Source organism: Tenrec ecaudatus, chromosome 8 (assembly GCF_050624435.1).
Source record: "Tenrec ecaudatus isolate mTenEca1 chromosome 8, mTenEca1.hap1, whole genome shotgun sequence".
Classification (NCBI taxonomy): domain Eukaryota; kingdom Metazoa; phylum Chordata; class Mammalia; order Afrosoricida; family Tenrecidae; genus Tenrec; species Tenrec ecaudatus.
Genome location: NC_134537.1, coordinates 152,395,566 through 152,416,433, shown reverse-complemented (window position 1 = coordinate 152,416,433; position 20,868 = coordinate 152,395,566).

The window sequence follows — 20,868 nt, the reverse complement described above, 5'->3', positions numbered from 1 at the left end:
GAATCAGCTCCTCATTTTCCTTTTTCCCCTCTCCCTCCTTCCCCGCTTCCCCTCCCTCATGATCCCTTAATAATTTATAAATTATTTTATCTTATCTTACATTGCCCAGCATCTCCCTTCACCCACTTTTCTGTTGCCCATCCCCCAGAGAGGAGGCTGTATGTAGATCCCCGTGATCAGTTCCCCCTTTCTACCTCCCCTTCCCTCTCGGTATTGCCACTCTCACCACTAGTCCTGAGGTGTTCATCTGTCCTACATTCCCTGTGTTTCCAGTTCCCATTTGTACCGCTGTGTATCCTCTGGTCTAACCAGGTTTGCAAGGTAGAATTAGGATCATGATAGTTGGAGGGGAGGAAGCGTTTAAGACCTAGAGGAAGGTTGTGAGTTTCATTATTGCTACACTGAACCCTGAGTGACTCATCGCTTCCCCACTACCCCTCTGCAAGGGATGTCCAGTTGTTTACAGATGGGCATTGGGTCCCCATTACGTGCTCTCCTCATTCACGATGTTATGAGTCCCTCCCCACCTTTGGTGCTTGAACCTGGTCCCCTCGGCCCTTCATGATCACACATGTTGGTGTGCTGCTTCCATGCTGGCTTTGTTGCTTCTGGGCTAGATGGCCACTTGTTTAGTTTCAAACCTTTAAGACCCCAGACACTATATCTCTCGATAGCCAGGCACCATCGGCCTTCTTCACCACACTTACTTATGCACACATTTGTTTATGCGGGGAAAGTGATCACCCAATGATGGTTTTTGTTCTTTGGTGTCTGCTACAATCAAGTCTGACTCATAGCAACCCCATAAGGATAGAGTAGAACTGCCCCCATTGAATTGTTGATGCTATAAATCTTTGGTGGAGCACATGACCTTGTCTTGGAGAAGCTGTGGGCTTGAAAGGCCTGCCTTTCTTTTGTCAGTCTAATGCTTAACCCGAGTCCCTTGCTTTATATATGCCATGCACATATAATATAATTATATTATAAATTAAGGATCATGTTATATTTTATTTAGCATATCCTATTGTGTTTTATGGTATACTACTAGGCTGTATTATACATACAATATGTCTTAGGCTGGGTTTCTAAAGAAGCAAAACCAGGTTTGTTTAAATAGGTATGTAAAAATGATTTTATATCAAGATATATGTCAAGACAGTTGTAGGAGCGAGTAAATCTAGTCCTTTTGAAGTCCATGGATCGGATGTTAACCTGGAGACTCTCCCTGAAAAGTGTGGCTTCCGAGGCCAAGGGACCAGGAATCAGGAAGAAGAAGCAGGAAAGTCATGGGCTAGTGGATGTCACTGGATCAGCCCTGTGGCCGACTGAGGTAAATAAATCAAGGAATAGCAGATTCTGATGACTCCCAGGGTCAGCAAGCAATATAGCAAGCCACTGATGACTCTCGGGGTAGGTATGTAATAGAGTGGGCCTTGGCTCAAGAACTGAAGATGGATGCAGCAGAAGGGGAACCCAAGCCAGCAAGAAGAGGTGAATCTCTCCATAGAACTTATTTAAATGTCAAGTCGATCTCCCTCAAGGAGATGTTATTAGGACTGTAGCATGATTTACTTGAGGCACAGCAGAGCCCGTCATGGAGTTGGTTACATTATGTGAGATCATATTATGGGAGAGATCTTACCTGTAAAATCACTGAGAATCCTGGCCGAGTCAAGTTGACACCAAGCCTAATTATCATACCATACCATATATGTCATGTTTTATATTTTCCTTATACTGATACATTTTACTTATTAAAATATGTTTATAAAAGTCATGAAAACCTATTTGCAATTTTATTATTTAAATTCAAATCAGTAATTTAAAAGTGACATAACAATACAATTTTTATATTACATTTTTTAAAAATCCACCTCTGATAAAAGTACGTGTGTCAGAAAAGAGCTGTTTTCTAAAATGACAGTTACCTTCCAAAGTAGATGGACAGGTATTTCTTCAAATGAATCTGTGGCTGGAGGCTGGATTTGAACTGTCAACCTTGTGGTTCATAGCTGAATACATCATATTATATCTATATTTAAGATATATTAGCTAGTAATAAAGGTTATTAGAGTCTGCAATTACTATAAATAAATAGCTGGATGTTAACAATGTCTATAGATATTTCAGGAGCTCTGGCGGCGAGGTGCTTACTGGTTGGGCAGCAGGTGAAAATCACTGGTGCTCCACTGGAGAAAGTTCAGGCTTTCTATTCCCGTAAAGAACTGCAGTCTTGGAAACACACAGGGGCAGTTCTACCCTGTCCTAAAGGGTATAGGAAATAAATTTCTTAATAATCTTCAACAAACTTAGTTCACAATTTTAATAACTAAATATTATCACAAGGAAAGGTAGTCAAATAGCCTGAAAAAAAGCATGGGCCTTGGAATGAAAAAAAATTAAAATCCAGACCTCGCTAGGTGTGTGGACTTAAATTCTCTGAATTATTATTTCTTTGGTAAAAAGGGAAAGGGCAGATTCAAATTAAAATAGCATCTGTAAAGAGCATAGGGCAATTTCTAGCACATAAGTAATCAATAAATGCTAGTAAACATTATATGTATTGTAAACTGTTACTAAAAATTGCGGTTTGCTATATCAGTTTTAGACATACTTTCTAGAACTGGCCATTTGCCTACCAGGGGACTCTGCATACAGAAGGAGCTACTGGGATTTCTGATTTGCTCAGACCTCATTGGGCGAGCAGGGCCGGTGGTCCTTACTTTCTAGTGGTTGCAGGGCATTCAAACTGATGTCCCTTGTGGGGTAAGAACTTAGGGACAAATGTTTCTTCCATTTCAAGGTTTCTTAAATTTCACATGTGATTTAAAAAGCAAATAAGCCCCTTAATTGCTTCGTTAAGCTAGTCAACACTAATTAAGGCAAGTCCAGGGTAGAGATAATGGAAACTGCTGTGCTTGACTTTTAGCCTCCTCTCTTTCTCTGAGAAGGGAGTATGCTTCGCTTTCCGGAGGACAGTGATTTTCCACGGTGACCTCCCGGCTTCTGAGTTTGCAACTGATAGTTAGTCTTTTGTGTTCAATTCTGTTTGTTATCAGTGAAGGAAAATTCCCCAAACCCATGGGGTGGGGGTGGGGGATGTTGAAAATGCCTTGTAAAATAGCACTGGGGGTAGCTAAACTATTTTGATGAGTAAAAATCCTATGAGCGTGAAATATCAGTTTCTTCTCCCTAAATACAGCAGAGGAGCATAAGAAGAGGGCCAAAGGAATCGCAAGAAGCAGCTCAGGCTTAGAAAGGAGTTTGGCATATGAATAATAGGCACATCTGTACATGCATGCTTGCTTCCATGTGCTTTATATGGTGGGGCATTCTACTTGTCTGAATTTATGTGTTGTCCTAATTGGAGAACAGTTATAACCTTTAGCTCTTTTGAAGATTATAAGGAAAGTAGGTTTCATTGTATCTTTTCCTAGAGGCGAGCATTGCACTGGACAAATCACTTGCACAAGACTGCTGGAAAGTGTTAAAGAGCTCAGGTGTCACTCTGAGTCTAAGGTGTGTCTAATCCAAACCATAGTATCTTCACTCACCTCCAAGCTGGACAACGAGCAAGGATGTTCACAGAAGAATTGGTGAATTTGGATTATGGTGTTGGCAAAGAATATTGAAAGTTCCATGGACTACATGAATAACACACAAATCTGTTGTCCAGGAAGTACAACCAGAATATTCCTTACGAGTGAGGAGGGCAGGGCTTTGTCTCATTCTTTGGGCATGTTTTCATCCCAAGAGATCCGTCCCTGGGAAAGGACATAATTCTTGGTAAAGTACAGGGTCCGTGAGAAAACGAAGACCCTCGGTGAGGCCTGTTGTCATCATGGCATCAACAAGAGGCTCAAGCAAAAGAATAATTATGAAGATGATGCAGGTCTAAGGCATGGTTTCCTCTATTGCACTTCCAGTCATTTTTATTTCACTTTGAACCTGAATGGACCTGATGACACCTAACAACGGAAGCAACAAAGAGGGCACTATCTATTTGTCTTAGTTCCCTTGGCATGTCTCAGCTCCAGAAAAAAGAAGCAAATTCATAAACTGCCTTAACTCTTTTGCTCTAGTCAATAGTTTCTCTTTATTGAACCACTACTATGTGCCAAATCCTGCCCGAGTAGTTTATTCTAATGGCCACAGGTCATTATCCAAGTAACTCTTCATGGTTAATATTAGCATATTCAATAATTGATGAATGTATCGGTGCTAATAATATAAATAAAGTAAGTGCTATTTGGTCACAGAGGTGTTAAGCCGTTGAGGAGGAGTAAAACCCAGAGCTACCTACTGGAAACCAATGCACTTTCGTCTTTATCTCTTCTCAAATTCTCTTCTATTGTGATCATCTCTGTGAGAGCAGCCATTCTGATTTCTGAACCCATAACTTATTCTACTCAGTTTGCAAATGTTTTATGTAATTCCAAGGTTGGCTTTCCCCACAGCCTTCTGGACCTCCATGCACTTGGAATTCTTCAAAGGAATTTGGGTTGATTGAGAAGCTCTCCTGGGGAAAGTAGACATTGTGGAAGAGTCATGGGTTGGAATGGGGAAGAGATATTATCCACATTTTCATTTGTGCTGAGGATACCAAGTCCGCTGCTATCAAGTTGATTTCAACTCATGGCAAACCTACAGGACTAAATAGAATTGTTACTTAGAGTTTCCAAAGCGATAAATCTTCCTGAGAGCTAAGCTTCTCCTCTTTCTCTGACTTTGCAATGAGTAGCTCAATGCTTGCCCCACTGTGTCTCCAGAGATCCTTCTGGGAAAACTAGACAGAAATTACTTAAAGCTGCAGGTGACTTCCCTTGATGAATTACTGCACAAAAGATCCTGCTAATTGGATGATGAATGAGTGTGAAAAAGAACCTTGTCTCCATCATGTATCTGATGGACTAAAGATGTAAAGACTTCATCGGCCATTCTTTAGGCACAGGCACATTATGAAACATTGATTACATGGTCTTATTTGGGAAATAAATGTTGGGTGTTTTGAATGAAAAAATAACATTTTATTAGTGGTAGAGATTTCTGTGGTGTAGTCACCGTTTCAAGTCATAGGTTTCAGGGAGTTCTGTGGCCTAATTTCATGGACTGTCCAGTCTCCTTGGTCAGACCTGAGAGTGAGCCCATTCTACTAGTGCTGGACACATATGTGGGGGTGTAGGAGACATTGCAGTCAGTAGATTTATGCCACTCATTTACCTTAAGTTCCCACAATCAGTGGATGTTTATTGAGGAAAGGGAGAAAACTTCAGTGATGCCTTTAGTATGTGTACCGGTACTTTCTCATAAGAAAATCAATTATTTTCTGCCAAGAACTGTTCCTGGATAAACTAAGGCACAAAGTGTGCCCAGTTAAAACGACTACAGCATGTGTGCAATTTCTGACTTTAATTAAGAAAAGTAAATACAAGAACAAGCAAATCTTGCTTATTTCTATCTACCTCTCAGTGTTCCAAAGATCCACAGAAACTGATTGCAGGTCTAAAACAGAGAGAGAGAGAGAGAGAGAGAGAGAGAGAGAGAGAGAGAGAGAGAGAGAGAGAGAGAGAGAGAGAGAGAGAGAGAGAGAGAGAGAGATTAAGTATTCATCAAATTATCCCAAGAAAGAATGTGAACTACCAACAGGAGATTCTTCCTTGGGAAAATCTTTCATGAGAGTGAAAGGAGTTTGAGTAACAACCGTCTTTTCTGATAATGGTAGAAGTAGGGAGAGATGGGGTGACCACTGCACCAACTGTTCACAAGCCCAGGGCCAGAAATTAAATGTAAGCTGGAAGAAGAATGTTTGATGAATGTGTGGGGTAATGTCTGGTCATAGTTCAGAAGGAATAAATAATAGAAAATCTGTCAGGTTCTGACAAGAATGAGATAGGGTTTCAGTATTCCAGATAAGTGGGTTGAATTCTTGGTAGAATTATAGATTTAATAGTCAGAATATCCTACTACTGTGGTTTGTCCTCTTGATTGCCAAACCAGGTCTTCTACCCCCATGCCTCTTTTACCTGAAGCCTCCTTTTCACCCGAAATTCCCACTCTGTCCATTAGGAATTCGACTTCTACTAGGTCTTCCAACAAAAGAGAACTTTTGTCTCAACCCATCATTTTTTTCTCAACCACATTAAGTTGCAGTGTTTTTCCAGTTTCTAAATACTGAATGATTAAACATTACTATACGTTACTAGATAAATTAAATCAGACTTACATTAAACAATGCATTAAAGATCTAGAAGGCCCCTTTCTGGTTGCTTTAACCCACCATCCCTCTGTTTAGGCAGACATGCAGACGTCCAGGAAGGAGGCGTTACGTCTTCAAAACCACATAAGAATCAGCAGGATGGAAACACAATGTCTTTAGACGCTTACGCCAGGACTGTTGTCATTATTTCTCACTGCATAAGGAGATCAACTGGACACACAAATCCTTACCCAGCAAGGATCACCGTTACATAAAAATTACACTGACGAATCCATGCTCCCTCCCCTGCTGCTCAAAGTCTTTGTCAAAAGTCTCTTTCTGCAGCTCTGGTTGCTCCCAAGGTCTCTAAATGGGCAAATAGAAGCCAGGGTTGGTTGGGTGAGAGTGCAAGTCTTCCTCAGGAGGAAACAAGGAGATCCATTGCAATTAACCTTAGGATTTTCTCCTAAGTTTCCTTTGTACCTTCCATCCCCTGATGTTGCATTCTGGGATAGGAATGTGCTCAGAGGTAGGAAAGGCTGTAATCCCGAGGGCCTTGCACTATAAACTTCATTTCCTCCCCTTATTGCAGTTAACTGCCCATGAACTCTATTAATATTTTGCAAATTGAGATCCTTAAAACACATGTTACTGTTAATTTTAACCTCATGCTAACTAGGATGTGGTTGAATTTTCACAACAAATTCCAAAGATATTTTGATATACTTTGGGAAAAAAATAATTTAAACGTGGCTCTGGGATATATATATATATTGAATCCACACATTTCCTTCAGTGTTTGCTGGTAGAGGAAGAGTCAGAATATAAAGGAGTCCCTTATGATACACGAATTGCAGGAGGAAGTAGATACAGACCAAGTGAGCCTGTCCAAGGACTTCATAGGTTTATAAACTTCATCTACATGAGTAAAACTCTGCTGATCCTTTGGTCAACAAAATGTTTGCCTAGTTTAGTACCCAGGATAATATTTTTTAAAAATATCTTATCATGCCACAAGCACAGTTTTTCAATTAAGGGGAAATGCTTTAAGATATATGTGAGTATTCCGGAGGAATATATATATTTCTTATATTTTCTTGTCTCCTTTCATGCCCCAAAGCTTTAACATAAGTGCCATAAATATAAGCTGTAAACATGATCATCCTGAAACAAAAATCCCTTCCGCATTCCTTTTTTATTTAACCTCATCTCCTCCATGGTTTCCAACCCTCTTTTCTTTTCATGCAAAAGGGCCTGAGTTTCTCAGGGCCAACTGGTTCTAACCCTTGAGATGCCATGAGAGCACAGATGTCTGACCTGCAAAACATTCGCCTCATGATCTCGCATCTAGTCACTTCATTACAATTAAAAGTATCCAACTTGCTTCCCCGAATCAATCTTTTCAAATCACCCACCCAGAAGAATAGAGACGGGACAGTTTGTTTTGATTCATTTTTCTGTTGCAAACAGACTTGCCTATCTCTAAAGAACCCGAGACAGTTTCACTTTTACTTTGCCTCCTCTCATAGCCACTCGGATCAACGTCCAGGTTTGAGGGCCAAGAAATTCAGTGGGCGTTGTAGGTTGAGACTTTTGTCTCTCGCCCCTCCCTCTCTGCTCCTCCCTCTCTTCCTGGCTCTTTTAATTTAAACTTTATTCATTTTTAATTTTGGATTATATGTGTATATAGATATGTATATATGTAGTTGCACTTTAATAGACTCTTTGTTTTCTAATGTTGCATAACATCCCATTGCATGAATGTCCCAGAATTTGTTGATCCATTCCTCTATAAGCAGAGATGATTCTTGTGGCTATCTTTTTTGCTATTGTGGAAAACTCAGAAGCAGACATGGGTGTGCGTGTGTCTATTCATGTGGTGTGCTTTGTTTATCTGGGACACATACCAAGTAGAGAAATGGCAGGACCATAAGGTATTTGTACCTCCTTCAGAAAGGCCATATTGGTTTTCACAGTGGTTGTACAACCCTACCATCCCCCTGCAACGCGTGAGTGTTCCAATCTCCCCATGTCCTCTGCAGCATTTACTCTTTCCTTTCTTCCTTTTCTGAGGGGGTGGGGGGTGGGGGGTAAGTGTGTAAGTGTGAGGTAGTAATTCACTGTGGATCTCACTTGTATTTCTCTTATGCTAAAGAATGTAAACATTATTGCATATGCTTGTTAGTCACATCTCTCTTTTTCAGTAAAATCTCTGTCTTTTGCACATTTTCAATGGGTTATTTGGATTGTTCTTATTTTTTCTTCCTTATTATTTTCTATATATTTTTAAAATTAGCCTTTTAGCTGATAGGTTAGGGCTAAATATTTTTCACAACCTGTGAGTTCTTTTGAAAATATCCTAATGAAGTTTTTGATGTGCATAAATGTCATCTTTTTAGAAGTCTTTACAACTCTATTTTGTCTTCTATGGTGTGGGTATTTTTCATGTGTTGGAAATGTAATTAAGCTTTGTTTTCGGCCTTTTTTTGGTCTCTATGTTTTCACTGGTGGTCTTTATGGTTCTACAGTTTATACTAAGGTCTTTAATTCATCTTGAGTTTGTTTTTTTACATGGTATGAGGTATCACTCCTCTTTTATATTTTTACAGGTAGATATCCAAATTTTCTATCACCATTTGTGGAAAAATAATGGTAATTTTTCCTTCCTGAGTCTTCCCCACTTAATGTGTTTTAGTTCTTTATCAAAGACTAGGTATCTGTGGTAGTGTGATTTTATCTCTAGATTCGATATACTCTATTGGTCTTAATGTCTGTTGTACCTGGACCAGGTTGTTTGGGTTGTTATGGCTTTATAACAGGGCTTAAAGTCTGACAGTGAAAGACCTACTTTGATTTTGGTGTTTTTATTTAAACAGTATTTTGTTTATCCTGGGTTTCTTTCCATTCCGTATAAAGTTGGTGATCAGCTTTTCCATTTCTTTGAAGAATTACCCTGGAATTTGGATCTAAGTGTTTTTGGTAATATTGGCATTTTCACTATATGTAGCCTTCCAATTCAGGAGCATGGGGCATCATTCCGTTTCTGTAATTCTCTTTTAGTTTCTTGAGAAGTGTGTTATAGTTTGTATGAGTATTTTATTTCTCTAAGATTCAATACTTAGTATTTTATCTTTTGAGCAGTTATTGTGAATTTTTAAAAATTTTAATTCACCTTTTGGTGTCATCTTCTTTAATATACAGGAATCAAACTTATTTTTGTTTATTGATTTTATAGGCTCATATGTTGCCAAAATTTTCAATTACTATAGTTCCAGCAAAATTTGAATTGAAGTTTTGGTATTTTATTTTTATTTTGGGAAGGTTTTCTATATGTAGGCTTACATCAGCTACAAATGGAGAGATTTGTGTTTCTTCTGTGCTGATGTCAACACTTAAATAGGCGTGTTAATGAAAGGCAACCTTGTCTGGTTGCCTGAGAATTCATTCAAAGGGAATGTTTTCAATTTATCAGTTAAATGATATGCTAGCTGGTTTGGTTTCTCACATATGACCTTTATTATGCTGAGGAATTTCAACTCCATCCTTTTTATTGAGTCCTATTTTCTTTTTTAAAATTTTTTTGAGTCCTATTTTCAAAAATGGAGGTTGAATTTTATGAAATGGCTTTTCTGCATCAGTGACTATCTTCATAGGGTTTATGTCCTTTATTTTGTTTTTGTGGTGAATTACAGTTACTTTATTTTCTGAAATTAAACTATCCTTGCATATCTGGTATGAATCCCATGTGATTGTGATGTATTATTTTCTTGATGCTTTTTTGAATTCTGTTGGCCAAGATTTTGTAGAAAATGCTGGCATCTATATTCATCAGGTTCATAGTCTATTACTTTAATTCTGGTTAATTTTTGCCTGGCTTAGGAATCAGGGTTATGCTTGCTTTATGCAATGAGCAGTAGTATATTGTCCCTTTTTGTAGGGTAAAACAGTTCAAGCAGGATTAGTATTAATTCTTTTTAAAAAAAATAATTTTGCTGGGGTCTTATATAGCTCTTATCACAATCCATATATCAATCCATTGTGTCAAACACATTTGTACATTTGTTGCCATTATCATTCTCAATTTTTTTCTTTCTATTTGAGCCCTTGCTATCAGCTCATTTCCCCCTCCCTCTTCCACCCTCCTGTCCTCACAAACCCTTGATAATTTATAAATTATTATTATTATTACATGTCTTACACTGCCTGATTCTACCTTTACCCACTTTTCTGTTGTCCATCCTCCTGGGAGAGGGTTATAGGTAGATCCTTGTTGTTGGTTCCCCTCTCCCCCCCGAGCTACCCCTTCTCATCCTGGTGTTGCTACTCTCAATATTGGTCCTGAGGTGTTTATCTGTCCTGGGTTCCCTGTGTTTCTAGCTCCCATCTGTACCCGTGTACGTGCTAAGATTAGTAAGGTAGAATTAGGGTCATGATACTGGAGGTGGGTGGGTGAGGGGAAGGAAGCATTAAAGAACTAGAGGAAAGCTGTAAATCTTTCAAAGATCTCCAAGGTCAAACTATTGGGGCCTAGAAATTTTTGGAGAGATTTTTATGACTAGAGATATTTCTTCTTATGCTTAATTTTTTTTTAGATTTTCTACATCAGTCTGTAGTAATTAAGGTAGATAATACAGTCCTAGAAATTTATCCATTTCTTCTAGATTTTCAAATTTGTTGAAGTACAGTTTTTCATAATACTGTGATTTTTTAAAATTTCAATTGGTTCTGTTGTCTTTTTTCATTTATTTCCTTTTTTAGGTTTGACAGTGGTTTATCACTTACCGTATATGCTCGTGTATAAGCCAAGTTTTTCAGTACAAAAAATTTGCTGAAAAACTGGGTTTCAGCTTATACACGCGTCAGTGGTACCCCAGCAAAGTGTAACATCTCGCGGGTGATTGCTTCCTCCACAGTTCATTCAAAACCCCTCTGACACTGCAGGGCTTTGAATGTTTGTTTTCTCACATCTAACCAATCAGAGCCTTCCTATGATGTGGAAGGCTCCAATTCGCAGAAGCACTGTAGTGATTCACTTACTCCGGCAACTGAACTGGTAAGGATGTGTCTGTGGCTGCGCTCAGTCTCTCCCCTCTGGTCTCTGTGTTAATTCACATCCTGCATTTGCCACCCTAGTTTATACTCGAGTCAATCTGTTTTTCTGGTTTCCCAGGTAATAATTAGGTACCTCGGCTTATACTCAGGTCTGCTTATATTCGAGTATATATGGTGTGTTCATCCAACATCTTGTCTCTTAAATTTTTTCTTATAGTTTTAATTTTTTCTGAGTAATTTATTTCTACTCTAGTCTTTATTTTTTCTTTCTTCTCGTATCTTAGGGTTAGATTCGCTAGTCCTTTTTGTTTGTTTTTTATTGCAATTATTGTATTTGCTGTGTTGATGTTTATTTAAATTATTTATTCCTATTTGATATGTGCACTGATTACTGTAAGCTGCCCACTGAATATTGATTTGTTGTGTTCCAGATATTTTGAGACATTGTATTTTCATTCTCATGTATTTCAATTCTATTCTTTATTTCTTAAATTACCCAGTGGTTTTCAACTAAACTGGTCTTGGTAGACACTAGCAACATCTACAAACAAGGTTCTCCTATTAAGCTCAGTTCATACAAACACAGCTTTGTCAAGAATCTCTGGATCAGGAGTTTAGGGAGATAATATTAGAAAGTAGTGTAACACACTATAGTCCTGGCCACTTTCAGGAAGCTTGCAAATAATTGAGACTCAACACCTCCCTCATCCACTGTTCTTCCCCCCCCTACCGCCCCCCCCCCCCCACACACATTCCTCTGGCCAGCAGTTTCACTGGTGGACATGGCTCACCTGAGAAGTTTAATATGGTCTTCGCTGAGTGTCTGAGCGCCTTCTCAAGCCATTGTTGTCGAACTTGCACATTTAATTAACACTAGGCTTGGCAGGGATAAGAGTCCCCACTGTAGGCCCTCTTATGGCCAAATAGTTGCCCTTTTGCTAAACAGTAGTTCTTTCTCTTTATGATGGCAAATGAGAGTAAGCCTGCCCCTGTGTAAATCCTTTCTTTGCTTGTTTATTGATACAAAGAAGCCAAATGACTGTGCGGCGGTAATTACTTTACATTTAGTAAGGAAGTCCATTTAACTGCTAAATCCCTTGCTGGTAACTGTCTGCAGAATCACTCTTGTCAGAGACAAGAACAACTTGAGTAGTTAATTGGGAATGATGGTGTGTGAACGCCAAAACTGTTCACTGTGGGCTTAAGTAATAGTAAGTCTTTCTCTTGTGAGAGATTCTAGATGCCCAGTTGCATCCTCAATCTGGTGGTTTCTTGGGGACCTCAGGTCTGGGGAAACCATGTAGATGTGTTCCAAGGCTAAGCTGAGGAAGCACATGTGCTGCTTAACGCCCCTCCCCCTACCCAGTAGACAGAGCTCCTTGATAGCCAGAGTTATCCTGGGATCTGCCCCCATCAGCTGAAGTCAGCAGCTCCCAATGTGTCTCAAACCTGCTGCATGCCTCAAAGCTCAGCTAGCTTGGCCTGGCCCCATATCCCTGCAGGACACCCAGGGCTTCAAAGAAGGGCCCCTCCGAGCTGCCTCCTCCTCCTGAACACTTCTTGCCAAGGCACTGTCCTGGCAGGCCAGAAGCTAAATATTTGGATTGCGCGGGAGGGCGTATGTAGTCCCTTTGTGGGGTATTTTACTCAGGCCATTGGGAGAGGACCAGCTCACAGCTTAGGCATGCTCAGCTCCACAGCATTGGAAAGTCAAGGCTTTCGGTGCAATCAACGGGACAGCTTGCTTGCAGTCCCAGAGGGGATAAAGCCTCCACTGCACGTGGAACTTCACAATCCACCTGGCTCAACACTCCTCAGCCTCATGGCAATAACTTGAGTTGGCCATGTAAGGATGGCTCTCTCCTTTGTGACAGATCAAAATTGAGCATCATCCATAGGAAACACCACTCTCTCTGGGCCCCACACTGGGAAAGGACTTCAGGATTGTGTTCATCGGAGTTCCAGTGGCTGGTTTCTCAGAAGTAGATAACCAACACTTTCATTTAAGGAATCTCTGAGTGGATTTGAATCTCTACTGTTCAATTAACACTTAAGGATATTAACTGTTTGTATCACTCAGACAATTCTTTTTTTAATACTTTTGTGGAACCGTAATTAATATGTCATGTAATTCAAAAGTTCAATCGTAGTCAGTAATGTTGCTCAATCTTCACCATAATACACTTTAGCACATTTTTTTCTTCCTTGTACTTATTGCTGTTGACACCTGATTTCCCCCAGATAATGGTCCCAGGTAATTTTCAATCTACTTTCTATCTTTATAGAGTCCCTCATCCTGGAGGCCCTATACAGAAAAACCCACAAAACAAAGATAAAAAAAAAACCAACAAAGAGCAATGTCCCACATACACACACAATGCTATGAGACATTCAAAATGCACGTTTTTAAAGACAGATGTTCAAGCTTCTATGGCCACCGTTGTCAGCTCGGTGGCCCTGGGACTGCCTCGGATTTGCTTATCGAGTGGTAATTGTCTTTCGGTACACAATAACTGAAGCCCCTTTGCCAACCCATCACTGAATGGCACTGCAGATGCACTGAGTCCACGTGTTTCTTAAGAGTTCTTTATAAAGGACACTGGATCCTTTGGATGGTGCCACGAGGTTAGTGCTGGGATGCTCACCAAAATATTGGCAGATCAAACTCACTCAGGAGCACTCAGGATACTTAGATTTTCTCACACGTGGGTTGTCATGATTTGAAATCAACTTGATAAAAAATAGTCTGGGTTGGCACAGACACTACACTGTCCTGGACCTGGCTGGGAGGGTGGTGGTGTTTGTGATGAAGAAAATGATCATGACGGAATGAAAGACTTTGGAGATAAACGAGATCTCAGATATCATCTTCTCTCTATTGATGTTTTAGTTGAGCTAAGTTGACATAGTAGCCCAGCAAGAATTCTATCTTCCGGACCTGTGCTTTTGACCCTTGTTTCCCTCTTTGTTCCCAAAAATATCATAAATACAGCTTTCCTTCCTGAGAAGTAACTAGGACTGGTGATATATCCCAAGCCTGTGGTTGAGGAGATTCATTTGCCCAAAGTGTTATATTTTTAACTTTTAAAAAGACTACATTCATATCAGCATTTTTGAAACTGTTAAGGAGCTTGTTTTGCCTTGGAGCTTATATTTAATATTATTTTTGGTAGGTGCCCTCAAGTCAGTCCAGACTCATAGTGACCCTGTGTACACAAGACTGAGACATTTCCCAATGCATTGCCATCTCGCAACTGTTGTTATATTTAAGACCGTTGATTGTTGCACCCTCTGTAGCAATCTATCCCCTTGAAGATCTGCCTCATCTTCACTGCCCTTCTACTTTACCAATCACGATGTCCTATTCCAGGGACTAGTCTACTCTAACAACCTCACTGAAGAATGTGAGATGAAGTTTCATCACATTCACTTCCAAGGGTCATTCTATCTGTACTTTGTCCAAGACAAATTTACTTTTCCTTCTGGTGAATATCTCCAATATGCTTGAAAGCACAGTAATTCAAGTGCTTAGGTTCTCCTCTGGCCTTCCTTATTTAACGTCCACTTTTCATATGCAGGTGGCAATGGAAAAGAGCCATGGCTTGGATTGATTAGTCCTCAAAGTGACATCCTGGCTCTCTGACACTTTAAAATGGTCTTGTGTGGACATGTTCACCCAAATGCAAATTCAAATGTAAATGAGCTCTTGACTGCTATGTCCATGAGCATCGAATGTGGATTCAAGCAAGACAAAATTCCTCACCAACATGAATCTTTTCTGTTTATCTTGATGTTACCTACTGGTCCGGATGTGAGCATTTTAGTGTTCTGTGCATTGAGTTATAATCCACATAGGAGTTGTCAGTCTTTTATCTTCATCAGCAAGTGCTTGAACACAGTTTCCTGTAGTTGCATGTCATTTACCAACAGCGATATCAAGTAAGAGCGCTCGTCTTCCGCAAGCAAGAGTGTGCCATCGGTGTAGTAAAGGGGTTAATAAACTTCCTCTAACACTGGTGGCACATTCTTCTTCATATAATCCAGTGTCTCAGGTTATTTTCTCAATCGTCAGATTAAATAAATATGGTGAAAGGATATAACCTTGACATACACTTTTCCTGGTTTTAATTTCTGCCCTGCTCCCTTGTTTTCTTCTAACCATAGCATCTTGATCCATGTGCAGATTCTGCCAAGATAATGAAATGTCTCCAATACCCATTCTTTTCAATACTAGCCATAATTTTTTGTAATCCTTGATGTGGGTTGCCTTTGCATCGTCAACGAAACACAACCAAACAAGCTCTTTTCAGCCAAGATCTGTATGACATTATAAATGATATCTTTTGTTTCACATCCTCTTCTGAATAGGCTGAAGTTCTAGCAACTCACTTTTGATGCCCTGGTGTGATTATTGTTGATGTTCAGCGGAATTTTACTTGCTTTGCCATTAATGATGATGCTACATAATTTCTACGTTCTGGTTAGTCACCCTACATTGAAATGAGTACAATTACACAGCTCTTCCAGTTGGTTGGCCAGGTAGCTGTCTTCCAAGATTCTTGGTATACTTTCATATTTCTAAAGTGCCTCATCGGTTGATTGAAACATTTCTATTGGCATTCTATCAGTGCTTAGAGCCTTGGGTTTCATTAATCCCTTCAGTTCATCTTGGACTTCTTCCTCTAGCACCACCATTTCTTGACCTTTTCAAATGATTACATGTTGATTAGTCGTTCTAGGTATCGTGACTCTGTATTCAGAGATGTTATTCTTGTTATTTTGCCTAGTCTTAGTCTCTATGCATTCCCTTTCATTGTTGACAACTTACAATTTTCCTAAATGCATACTCTGTGAAATTTATATTCTGATCACTAATAGATATTTGCAACTTTTCCTTCTTATTTTGAGTCATATCCCATAAAAAATCAAGGTTCTGAAAGATTAATTCCACCCACATTATGATGGTTAAATCTACAATGAAAAGGCAACCCTTCCTCAGTCATAATTAGACTTTCTTCTGACCTGAAAGTTTCATCTTCTAGCACTATATCTGATAATAATCTTCTGTTACTCATGAGAACATCTGACAATATTTTGCTGTTATTTATAAGTTTTTTAGTTTCACATGCCTCAGAAGTGAAGAGCTACCCCTTCTTCTTAGTGTGTTCTTAGTCTGGAAGCTTCACTGGAATTTGTTTATGTTGGTGAGCCTAGTATTTGAGATATCGGTGACATAGCTTCCAGCATCACAGCAACATACAAGCTACCACACTATGACAAACAGACAGATAATTGGTAACCTAGTTAATGTGAGGGTTCTCTTTAGAACTTCCCTGTCGAGTGAGTGACCCGTCTCTCTGTTCCGTCACTCCTAGTGCAGTCTTCATAGACAAAATAATCCCATTGCTGAACAGACCCACTTTTAGCTACTATTTACGGAGTTCCATTATTAGAAATAGATGTATTTATTTTTTTAATATCACACATATTGGCACAAATCGTGCCTCCCGATGACTGGGAGTCATCTTGCACTCAGACTTGGCAGCCGACCTTTTCCTCTGCAATGTAACAGTGTAACAAGTCCATTCTTGATTTTCTCTCCTTACTTCTTTTCCAGATAATCTGCTTCCTGCTTCTGCTCCTCTCTCTCTAGCGGGTCCTTCTCATTCTTACCATGACGGCTCTTCCTTACTATCCCTCAAACAGAAGTGTTCCAGACAGTGTTGAGTCACAGTCTCAGAGACACGACTCCTGAATATTAATCTTCCTAGACCTGTACTGAGCTCCAGACCCGTGCATCAAATGACGCTTAAGACATCTCCGTGTGGATGCTTAGAACTAAACTCATTTCCTCCAGTCCCCATGCAAACTTCCCCTCTCTCCTGTAGAGTCTAGTCCCCATACAACCTAGAAGCTTGGAGGTCATTTCTATTCCCTCCATCTTCTGTATTTTATATTTCAACTTCCTACTTCTATATTATACTCACTGCTTCAATTCTCAGGCCAACTGGTTAAGTTTGACCCCATTCTTTTTCGCATAGAGTATGCAATGACCTCATGGCTTCCACATTCGTCTCCATGTCACTAACTTAACACAATACCACTGGGCTGATGGTTCTAAATTGAGATAGGTTTGATTGTTCTTTCATTGCTTAAGAAAAAGAAACAGTCACATCAATGTCTCTCCATCATCGAAGGATAAGGTCCAAATTTCATAAAATGCTCTAAGGAGTCCTGGACAATCTTGCCTCTGCCTACTTTTCAGAATAGTTTCCTTCTTGTTGTCTTTGTTGGCTCCCACTGAGCTGGCCTCTGACTAATGGGGAGTTTCTGCCATCATAGCAAAATGCGACCCCATCCTAATGGTCTGCTGTGTATCAGACAGTTGTTTCCATTTATGATCCCCATAATCCTCTGAGGTCTGCTCACAGTGAAATCTGCTCATTTAAAGACACAGGGAGAATCCTCTGCCCAATGCTGGTCCTTATCAAACCTGGTCTATATTCTTTAGGATGCTCCCTCTTCCAATAGTGTCTTTGCTTATCTCGTGCTTCCTGAGAATTGGGCTGAAGCATATCCCTTGTGGGTCTTCCGCTCCCAATGCAAACCTCAGCTATGGTCTCGTCTGAGATTGGGCTGTACCTCTGAGCAAAGTATTTATTGAATTCATTAATTAAGGAAATTAATTATAGTATAAGCGATCACTTGACAAGATGGACTGATACAGTGGCAGCAGGCATGGTCTCAAATATTAGAACTATTGTGAGGATGGAGCAGGACTGGGTGGGATTTAATTAGAAGGTAATTGGACAACAACAAGAACAACAACATCGCTTGGCTTTGCACTGTCTCTGGAATCGCTAAACTTAACCCCAAATGCTTGACCTTTATATCTTCCATAGTCATTCAGCCAAATGCACCAGCTATTCATGTTTTCAATTTTTCATTTACTTCAAACTAGGGAGGTTGAGTCACCACTAACTCGAGAAATTCAACTAGACCAATGGGTTTCAGACAGAGATTAATGGATTAAAGAAAATGGAAAGAAATGACAATGTTAGATAGTGTCTTGCTTCCTCTTCATTGAGTCCCAACACCTCAACATGTCTTATCTGAGCAAATTTGCCCCCCCCCCCAACTTCCCTTCTTCTCCTTACTGAAAACATAGCAATTGGTGGCAGGGCATGGGAAAGGTCTTCCAGTTGGGTCTCTTCTGCTTCAGGATAGTTCATTTCCTCCATGTTGCCCAATCCATCTTTAATAGATACTCGCTGTTTGTGGGACCTCCTTTGTCCTTGTATTGCTATTTAGAGTTTCTGTTTATCCTCACAATAAATGATGGTCATCTGGAGGGTCGTCTTTGGAGTTCTGTCACACATTCTGTCTTCAGGCCTTCAACTTCAGAAAGTACACTGAGATTTTAAAACAACAAATAACAAAACACTTTAATTAGATTTTGGCTTTGTTTTATTTGATTTTTGTTTTCTTTCTTTCTTTTTTTGGTGTTGAAAAAAAATATCTTATTATTCCTGCTGTCCTACTGGGACGTTAGTATGGTAATGTAAGACATTTTGGTTTTTTTTTGTTTGTTTGTTTTTACCCCTGCTACTTTCTACCGCAATGAAGACTATTTGCCATGGAGAATAGTTGTCATGGAATCAGAGAATAAATGAGAACATTTCTGTTAAGTCCCTGGGAAGTAACAAATGACCAGTGTCATTTTTTATAATGTATGTCATATTGAATTTTCATTTTATTTTCCATTTCAACTGTGATGAGGCCGATTTTTAATTGCATATTTCAGTTCCAAATTTTGTCAAGAATATTTGTTTTCTCTTATTAACAACTTTACCAGTTGTAGCTTTACCTGTTGTGATTTTTAAGTATTAAATACTCACTAAATAACATAGTATAGTTGTATTCCAGGCAGGAGGTCACTGTAAATTCCTTGATTGTGTTTCCTCAGGAGCTAGCTAGAGCATGTGCTTCAGGTAAGTCACTTGCAAAGATAGCTTTCTGTGATACCCTGGAAATCCTGGGTCTGGACACTGACTATACATGGTTCTCCAAAAGAACCTAATGCCTAAGGCAAAATCATCTCTGCCAAACTGCTTACTAGGTTATTCTTTGGCCTGAAGAAAAGCTCATTTCTTAAAGACTCCAGCTTCAAAAGGACAACTGAGGGCGGATGGGCTCATTGGTCACCCCATCTCCATGGATCAGAAAATACAGACACCAGAAGAATGCCCTCTGGCCCTCTCCCCATCCAGAGGGATGGGAATAACCATGCTAACTCGGTTGCAATAGAATACCTTGTCATTTGACCTACCGTTTGACCCGTTTGAAAGTTGTTTCCATTTTTAATATTTTCTGCTTTCTTTTTCAGAGGGGATTTTTCCTCTGTCTTGTCTAGTCATTGTTGTGGGTTTTTAAAATTTATTCTCTTCCTGCTTGTGTTTTGTATGGTTTTCTGTATATGAAATCCTGGATAGGTAAACCCTAGAGAGAGAGTAACTGGATTAATAATTACTTATGGGCATGTCAAGGTGGTGGTGGGGGGGAATGGTAAGCTACCAAAAATGAGAAGGGGAAGACATGCTCTAAACTTATTGTGGTATTGACCACACAGCTCTTTTTAATATGATTGAATGATTAAATTGCATGAGATGCGAAATATATGCTAAAAAATAATCCGGTATTTTTAAAGGGCTTTTCCAGGGGGAATGAAGATTCTCCTTAGTTAAGATTCCATAAAAACATATGCTTTTAGATGGGGTAAAGGGGTGAGTATGTTAGACCTGTGAGAAAGACATGGATTGGGGCATGCCAAAGGGGAGAATGCTACAGAATAAATTGTGTTCTCTCAAAATAATCACATCTGGGAACAAGGAATAGATGGAGAGAGCCTTCAGCTAGACCGGATACCCGCATTCAAACTTCTAACCTCTTGTGCAGAGGGCCCTGGCGGTCTCCTGGGTTACACGTTGGGCTGCTAGCTGCCAGGTCAACAGTTGAAACCACCAGCTGCTCTGTGGGAGACAGATGAAGCCCTCACCTCCAGTAAACAGGTGCAGTGTTGCAAACCTACAAGGGTAGCTCTACGCCATCCTTTACGGTTACTGTGAGTTGGAATGGACTGGATGGCAGAAAGAACATTTTGTGAAAAAAAGAGAAAGAAATCCTGTTCCTTGATGTCACCCTTTATGTGTGTTTCTGTCACAGCTGTTCAAAGAACCTAAGACACGTAGCCCGAGGAGAGGCTCACGTGTGAATGACTTAATATGAAAGTTCTCCTTGAAATGAACTGTACAAGATAAGAGGACTTGCAAAAATGGTTCGAAAGGCGATCTCTGCACATTTTGTGTGTGGTTGGCAGCTTTAGCAGATAAAGGACAGAACCCAGTTGAAAACTGGCTGTCACATAGGCAATACTTTTTCTTGCAATAGTCCGTATTTCTGTCAACTTCACATTTAATATGGCATTGTGTTAGGCCTGATTGGTGAGAGAAACAAATCCAGGGGTACTCATATATGTGTAAGAGAGAGCTTTATATCAAAGAACAATGGTATATGGAGAAAACATCCCAGTCCAGATCAAGTCCATAAGTCTGCTATTAGCC